The sequence below is a fragment of the Sciurus carolinensis genome, chromosome 5 (assembly GCF_902686445.1).
Source record: "Sciurus carolinensis chromosome 5, mSciCar1.2, whole genome shotgun sequence".
Classification (NCBI taxonomy): domain Eukaryota; kingdom Metazoa; phylum Chordata; class Mammalia; order Rodentia; family Sciuridae; genus Sciurus; species Sciurus carolinensis.
Window position 1 is genome coordinate 100263610 of NC_062217.1, and position 9394 is coordinate 100273003.

Here is a 9394-nt window from a genome sequence, read left to right on the forward strand (position 1 = left end):
TTTCTGCTTTCTGCCATGCATGAAGCAACAGGAATCAAACAGATATAATTGCCTGATCTTGAACTTCCAGCCTCAACAACTGTAAACTAAATAGACCTCTCTTCTTTACAAATTATCCAGTCTTGCCCAGATCAGCAGAGGCAACAACCAGAGCAGTAAAACCTGCATCCTCTCCAGCCCGCTCACCTTCCACCCATCCAGGGGTCTCTGTCCCCCTTCATCTTCCAACTGCTGGTGTGGGGGCCCCCCTCACCTTCCTACCTGCTCCTGTTGTTCCTTCCCAAGCTTCTCATCATTCACATTCCTTCCTGCTACTCTTTTCCCTTTGGTCACCTTGGGCCTGCAGTTTCTGGATTTTACCCCTACCAATGACCAAAGACTTGTCCACTCAAAGTCCTGTTCCCCAAAATACTGCTCAATATGGACACTGGTGTGATTGAAGGTAGATTAAATGTCACTGTTGCCATTTGGCTATTTATGCATGAAAAGGAAGTTGGCAGTATTATCTGAAAGAAGAAAAGTCAGTTAAGAACATATGCCAGGGTTGTGGTGCACGTATCAACATCTCAAAAGGATACTGTCCTGAGAAATGTATCACTGTGGCTAGACCCACTAGTGCCATCTTCAAAGCCTTTGAAGATGATCATTGACAAACCAGAAGAGGGCATGAGCAGCTTTATGGTCAACAGCATAGCTGCCAGTGGACTCCCCCCATCACCCTGAGGCTGGTGGTTCCTGTTAGTCAGTGTGGCTCTTTCATTGAAAAAGATAGTTGAAAGATCAAAGAGAGAGTATAGGGATCAACTCCAGGTGGCAGGAGATATGCTCCCCAATTTAACCGAGCAGGCTATCATTATTGCTGACATTCTGCAATCCATGAATGAGCATGTCAAAGAGATTTGTGTGGTCATGTTGGAGTCCCTCCCTGAAGGACATGGCTAGCCTATACTGGCCCAAACCATTAAGTTCTCCAATCATCTCTGCAGGTGATCAGGCAGCAACAGTGTGAGCTTTCTTCACATCACCAGGTCCATGTGCCTCAACTCTGATCTGCAGGGATCACCTCTAGCGGTCTAACCATTCCACAATTAGACTTTACCAAACCGCACCAGTTGGCGATACAACAGTCTCATTTTCCTATGATGCATGGCAACACCAGATTCAGTACAGATTTGGATGCATCTGCTCAGACTACTTCCCATGAACTCACCATTCCAAACAATTTGATTGGCTATATAATCAGACATGAAAGCACCAGAATCAATAAGATCTGTCAGATGTCTGGAGTGCAGATCAAAATTGCAAACTACTGGAAGGATCTGTTGATAGGCAGGTTGCCATCACTGGATCTGCTGCCTGCATTAACCTGGTTCAATATCCAATCAACATCAGACAAGAACAATGCAGATTCATCCATAATCCCTTTCTGCCATTCACCACCACTCATTATCCATCTGTGTAGTTTCTGAACAGTTAGAGATTACAGGTTTTAAGCATCTTGTAAATTTTCAGTTTCTACTCACTTTATCATTTACCTGTGATTTTTTTTTAAATTAAAGCATTTCAATTGTTGTTAATGCTGAGATCCATATTCAGTTCTAAAAACTTCTCCCTTATTTTGTTTGCTCATGAATTTTTCTGTTTGCATTGGAAATGGGAGCGTGGAATATTAATACATTACAGCTTAGTTCTGTAATGTCAGGAACTTCTCAAAAAATTAAAGATGAACTGGAGCTTTTTCGTTGTGAATAGAAATTGGATGCCACAATGAAAACAAAACAAAACAAATATGCAAATTATCCAGTCTCTGTATATATATATATACATATATAAAACCTGCTAAGACAACATCCAGTCAAACTCCTATTCCTCCATTCTTGATACCTAAATAAGCTCCTTGTAGGAGATTTCCATCCTCTTTCTCACCCTGCCCTCTGGTATAAATTTCCACTTGCCTCTAGTATATTTGGAATTGCATTCAATCTCTCTTCCCTATTGCAATAATCTTGAATAAAGTCTTCCTTGGTCTTTTTAACAAATGTCAGAAAAATTTTCTTTGAGGCGGCATTCCTTCCATCCTGCCTACTACTATGAGAGAAGCTAGCAGGTGAGATAAATTTAGCCCCAAGAAATGGCTATCAGCCTGCCTTATCCCAACTAACTTGTTCTCTTCCATAAAGATACCATCCATGGTGCAAAACCAACACTGGACAGTTTTCTATGCCTGTTGCTTGGGTGTGACCCAGTTCTGCCTCTGTCACACACACCATGGGTAGGCCAGGAGATGGCTCCTGGAAACTTTAGGGCCACACAAGCCACCTCTGCTGTGGAATTTCTGAGCTGTGCATCCCCTACAGTTGAAGGTCAATATGTGCTAATGAAGGGAAGCTCTGCACACCTTCCCTCGAGAGCTGAGAGACCCAAACCCCAGTTACTTGGCATCCCAGCCTCATCTTCACCTCACAGTAATTCCTTTATAGCCAATTTTGTCGGGTTACTCAACACAGATTGATTGCCTCCTCCTGTATCAACTTGTCTTAAATTATTGATGGGAATTCAAGAGCTTCTGATCCCACCTCCTCACTTTCAGTTTTATAGTATTTATTCAGAAAATAGTTTTGAGCAACTGAGCACTCCTGAGTTTCTGGTTACACATCCACGGGGTATAAGGTAGACTGGGGCCCTTCCCTCTTGAAGGTCCTGGTCTCAGAAAGAAGTCTCCTCAAGCACAGGTCTCACATCCAGTAGGAAAACCCCTGGCCTCAATGCTGAATTGTCAAAGATCTGGTCCCTGAGTGGAAAATGAAGCAACTAGACAATAGTCCCTTTATGTCTGTATGTTATCAAACATTTTGAGTAGCCTGTGATAATTTGCAAGGTGTGATATACAATAAATTCTTAATGTATTTTCTCCTTCTTCCTGCCCTTTCCAACTTTCTTCTTTTTTTCCCTGTTTATTTCCCTCCTTCCCAGATTGTCCCAGAAGTTCTTGAGGCTCCATTCATATGCAAATTCCCTTTAGTATTATTCTGGTAGGAAGGCTCCCCCAGATGCCTCAAGTAGAAGTTGAAGAGGCAGTCACTGTCCAGAGTCTCCCAATAGGGGAATCCCACCTTAGGGGCCTGCTCCCTTTGTGTCTGAACACAAAGAAGATAGGCAAGGCTAAGTTGTGATGTTTGGTAGGTAGGTATATAAAATACATTTTTTGAATTTTGGTATTTTCAACTTGCTATGGATTTACCAAGATGAACAAAGTTTAGGAGCATTTGTATCTACTTGTGAGATTGGGATCATTTTACACATTGGGTAAACAGGGAAACTGCAGTGCAGAGAGGTTGAATAAGTACTCCAAGGTCACATAGTGGCCCCTGAGAAGAGACAGGCTTCTACTCTGGGACCATCTAACTACAGTGTCTTTGATGGTTAGCCATGTGGTTAACTAACACAAGATAGAGTCGTAAGAGTTCTTATCAAGTGAAATGTCTGCTTTGACCACACTGACCATCACCCTGTTTTCTGGGATGTGTATATGGAGAGGCATCTAGTTGCTCATAAGACAGAACTAACAACCAATAGCACTGTACATTAAAGAAAAAGACTAAAATATCCAACACACACCATATACCTATTGGAAAGAATCCTGATCATCACAAGGGCTGATGAGAATGGCAAACAAATGGAACTCTCATGCATTCCTAATGGGAAGGAAAAATGGCATCGCCACTCTGGAAAGCAATGGGACAGTTAATTGTAAAATTAGTGATATGCTTGCCACAGATTCAGCAATCCCATTTCTACATATTTACCCAAAAGAAATCAAAACACAACTCTGTGCAAAGACCTGTTTACAAATGTTTATAGCTGCTTTATTCATGATTACCAAAATCTGGAAACAACCCAAATGTCCATCAAGAAGTGGACAAACGAGTTGTGGTACATCCATACAGAGGAATGCTAGTCAGCAATAAGAATGAAGAACTACTGATTCATGTAGCAATGTGCCTGAATATCAAATGCATTATGCTAAGTAAAATAAATCAGTTGCAAAACCTACTTTCTATAATACTGTATGAGACATTTGGAAAGGAGAATTCTTTAGGGACAGAGAGATTCAGGGCAGGGGCAGGTTTGATGACAGAAGGGCATGAGAAATTGTTAAGGAATATTCTATAAAGAAAGAGGTGATGAAATATGGATCCAATCATATTAAATGAAAATATTCTATATCTTGATTGTGGTGATGGTTACATAACTGTACACATTTGTCAGAATTCATAGAGGAGTATACCTCAAAAGGATAGAAGTTATTTGTTCATAAAATTATGCCTCAATAATCCTGGCTTACAAAACCCACCTAGCTCAAGTAGACATCCTTCCTCTGATAATGGCAAGAGCGCAAATTTCACCTTCATATGCAATTTAAATGCACAAACCTCAGTAGTGACAAGGATACTTGTCATTTTTTATTTTATTTTTTAATTTTGAGATGCCCTGTTTTAGTTCTTTTTTTTTTTTTTTTTTTTTTGAGATGACCAAGTTGTTGAGGCTGGCCTTCTGTTTAGAATCCTCCTGCCTCAGCTTCTCATGTCACTGGGATTACTTAACCTCCACAAGTGTTGCTATTAGTTACCTCATTGAAGGTGTGAAGAAAGGGGATGCCATAGGGGAATAAAGGGTATTTAAAAAAAAAGAAAACAAGAGGCAGGAAGGGATCAGGACCAGCGAGGAGTCAAGGTGCAGGATGGCCCAGACCATGGATGCCCTTGGAGTGGGCATGACCCATAAGGAGAAATAGCACCCAGGCAGAAACTTAGATGGGGCTCACCAAGGGGAATCCCTGGGCAGATGGGGAAGGAGCATCAGGTCAGACTTTGAGGTCCTGTCCTGGTAGCAGGTTATGGCACAGATGGGTTTATGTCTCCTACCCAGGGAGAAAAGGCAGGAACGGACACGGTTCCCAGATGGGGTTCTCACCACTCAAGATCCTCGCTTGCCCTGCCTACTGACTATGATGGTGAGAACAGACATACGGAAGGATATGAGTACCCTGCTCGTCACTCTGGGACAAGGTACATATTTGAGGACTTTACAGACCTGAAGCCTGAATCTTTTGGACCTGGATTCCCATGTGCCCCAACTTGGCCCTGTTCAGCCTTCTCACAGTCATCAAGAAGTGACCTACTCCCTCAAAAGTAAGCACCTGAAAAATCTCTACTCACTGAAGAAAGGGAGAGGACTTGAGGGGAAATTGTACCACCAGCCACAGAGGAGTAGAACAGTCCCAGAAGGGGTGCAGGGTGGGGTAATGAATTTCATTTCAATTTCTAGGCTTGTGCCCTGCAGCAACCTGGGTGGTAGAGCTCAGAGGGGCCACCCTAATTAACATCTACTGGTTTATTGTCCTAGACAGTACCCATCTTGCACTAGGCACCAAGTGGGGAGTCTGAAGAGGGATAAAAGTGGTCCATGCTCATAGGCTGGCTTACCTGCTCACTAGAGATAAAAATATGTCCCAGAAAGATCTGTCTGCTTGGTGTCTGTCCCCTGGAGAGGGACATCACCATCCTGTTGAGGGCTGATATACCACAGACAAGGCTAGAATACAACCATCCCACAAATGTCTGGAGCACATTCTTCTTTCTATCTTTCTTTCTATTTAATTTTTTAATTTGTTCTAATTAGTTGTACATTTTAAATTTTTATTTACTTTTTAATTTTTACACACTGCATTTTGATTCATTGTACACAAATGGGATACAACTTTTCATTTCTATGGTTATGCATGATGTACATTCATACCATTAGTGTAAACATACATGTACGAAGGGTAATAATGTGTGTCTCATTCCACCATCTTTCATACCACCACCCCCTGCCTCATTTCCCTATATGTAATCTAAAGTTCCTCCATTCTTCTCTCACCCCCACCCTCATTATGTATCATCATCCACTTATCAGGGAAAACATTTGATGTTTGGTTTTTTGGGATTGGCTTATTTCACTTAGCATGATATTCTCCAATTCCATCCATTTATTTGCAAATGCCATTATATTTTTTTTCTTTATGGATGAATAATATTCCATTGTGTATATATACCACAGTTTCTTTATCCATTCATCTGTTGAAGGGCATCTAGATTGGTTCCACAATCTAACTATCGTGAATTGAACTGCTATAAACATTGTTGTGGCTGTGTTACTGTAGTATGCTGATTTTAAGTCCTTTGGGTATAAACCAAGGAATGGGATAACTGGGTCAAAAGGTGTGTCCATTCCAAGTTTTTTGAGGAATCTCCATACTGTTTTCCAGAGTGGCTGCACAAATTTGCAAACTCCACCAGCAATGTATGAGTGTGCCTTTTTCCTCACATCCATGCCAACACCTATTATTGCTTGCATTCTTCATAATAGCCATTCTAATTGGAGGAAGACAAAATCTTAGAGTTGTTTTAATTTGCATTTTTCTAATTACTAGAGATAGTAGAATGCATTTTCATAGATCATACATAAATGGAGTGTAATCCCTCATTTTTCTGATATTGTAGGATCACATCAGTCATGCCATCACATATGTACACAAGGTAATAATGTCTGTTTCACTCTATTATCCTTCCTACCCCCATACCCTTTCCTCTCCCTTTCCCTTCTTCTACCTAATATAAAGTAACTCTATTCACTTTCTTATTGTAGTTGGTGTCTGCACCTGTGCCTTGAGAAACTAGGGCTAAGCTCTTCTCTTTGTAGGGATCATCTTAAAAGATTTCCTTTCCTTGGCACCAAAATCATGATGGGCCTGCTCATACCCCATCTGCCTCATCTTGCACCCCTCTCCTTAGTGATGGCTTTAGCAACCCATCTGTCATTTTCTGTGGTTTCTCCTCCTCACCCTTGCTGCTCCATACAATGCACTTTGTCCTTAAGCCACAGAACTGAAGTTGGTGTCCTGGTTTGGCTCTGGTCTGGTGACTCCTTAGAAAAGCTCCCCTTTTTGTGATGCATTGAGTCCTTTGGCCATAGTGGAACATCCCATAACCTGGTTTGATTTCATAATTCATAAATTCAAGATCTCATTTTGGCTACAGAGCCCCCAAGGAAGTTGAACAAGCCAGAGAAATACCACACGGAACAGACTAGAATTTCTACCACTCCAGGGCAGCTCTCAGGCAAAGTCCAAGGCCAGCTGTGAAGTCCCAGCATCCTGTAGTCTTGGCTGTCTATTTGCTACACGTGGCTGTGCTCATCGGAGCTGCAGGCAGATGGGAAAGGGATCCACACAGACACTTGCAGTTAGGTTTTATTGCTGTGGTGTGTCCCAGATCTCCAGGAATCTGGAATGAATATGTGAGGAGTTTGGGCGGGGAACAGCTGCGCTTGTCAGCTCTTCCTTGCTGGGTGGTGTGTGGCTAGTGGAGAATAGGGAAGCCTGAGCAGGTGCCAGGTCCCCAGGATGACTTCTCTGCAACTAAACTCTGACTATGCCAGAGTCTTGTGGTCACAGTCCCCTTGTGGGAAATGGGGTGGGACTGTCATGGGGGAAAGTGCAGTTGCCCAGCTCTGTAGCTTTGGGTCTGCTCTCAAGGATGGACACCAGGAGGCCAGATGTGTGCCCACAAGGCAATGCAAAGTGTGAGGAAGGACTAAGTGTCTCCACATGGGGGAAAACCTCAAAGCAGACCTCCTTGAATACTGGGCTTGTCCACCACACTGCTCAGCTGTTAGGAAAGGCAGGTGACTGGCCCACCTCCAGGCACTTTCTTGCTTGAGACAACACAGATGAGCTGAACTTCTGCTGAGTCATGATCTTACTACAGACGGACTCTGACTCAGGATGGTTCAATTTAAGAATTTGTTGTCTTTATGATGGTACAAAAGTGCATCTATGTGACCATTCAGGTTTTTCACCTTTAGGACAGTACTCAATAATGAACTATTCAACACTTTATTATAAGGTGGACTTATATTGGATGATTTTGCCTAACTGTGAGCTAATGTAAGTGTCCTGAGCACATTTAAGGTAGGCTAGGCTAGCTAAAGTATTTGGTAGGTTGGGTGTGTTAAGTGCAATTTCAGAGTATGATATATTTGATTTATGATGAATGGATCAGAACACTACCCATGGTAAGTCAAGGGGCATCTGTACATGAGTCCAAGGTTGTCTGCCCAGGACATCTGAGACGTAACTCCCTGGCACTTACAGTCCTGTCAGTGTTTTCCTACCACCAGCCACCCAGTGCCAATATTCAGCTTTCCCTAATTTACTTAATATGTTCTGTAAATCGATTCACTCATATTACCTATATAAACAAAATTGAAAGGAAACTTTATACCGCACGTATAAATAGGAAACCATTAATACTTGCCATAAGTAGAAAGGAACTATATTTAAAAATACAATGAAAATAAAGAAAGTTTATTAAATTCTAGCAAGACATTGTTTTGCCAAGTTTCTCAGACTAAAACTGTTCTCTCTTTGTTAACAAGAGAAATTATCATGTGTTGGAGCAATTTTACAGACACGCTTTATGGTTCTAAAGAGGACTACAAAGAGGAGCACATTCACATTGCAAAATCCAGTGTTATATTATTCACTCATTCATTAAATACTTACTGGGTGCTTGATCTGAGAGGAAATTTCTTGTGATTTAAAATATAGGACTAAATACAAAATTATGCTGTTTCTTCTCTGGCATTGCTTATAATCTGGCAGATGGATAAAGAACAAGAAAATAAGTGAAAAATTGATTTTAAATTATAAGAAGAAAGTAAGCAAAGAAAGAGAATAGTGAGTGCCGTGTATTTTACATAGGGGTATGTTCTGTGGGCAGGAGTGGGGTGCATCAGCTACATTGTGGCCATCCTGAGTTTGAAATTCTAGATGGATAGATGATGATTTGAACTAGGTCAGTGTGCTGGGGACTGAAATGATCACTTTAGGGCAAGCAGTGGCCATAGATGGAGCTTGAAGTCACGGGCCTGCAAATGATTACCTAGGAGGCAAGTGTAAATAGAGAAGCAGTATCTGATGATGGAGACTTTGATGGCCCCCACACCCCTAGGTCAGGAGGAAAAGGAGGTGCAGGTGGGAGTGATGAAGGAAGGAGGACCCCTGTGGTCCTCAGTGGTTCTGTGAAAACTCAGTGAGCGGAGAGTGTTTACAAAGGATGGAGTGATCAGATGAAAAATGTTGCCAAAAGGTCAAGATAGAGAATGATAAAGAATTGACCACTGGATTTGACAAGATGGCAGTCATTGAAGCAGTTTTAGTGAAATAATGGGTTGATTAGAGTAGGCTAAAGAGAGAAAAAGGAGTGAGGAATGGGAGGCAGAAGCATAACCTAAAGGAATTGTGCTGGTCTTTATGAACTCATCTGGACAGCTACACCTGAAACCTCTC

General features: G+C 41.8%; 1 pseudogene; it reads left to right on the forward strand.

Moving 5' to 3' along the window:
* Window positions 1-390: 390 nt before the first annotated feature.
* On the forward strand, window positions 391-1462 carry LOC124985678 (poly(rC)-binding protein 2-like; annotated as a pseudogene).
* Window positions 1463-9394: the final 7932 nt, after the last annotated feature.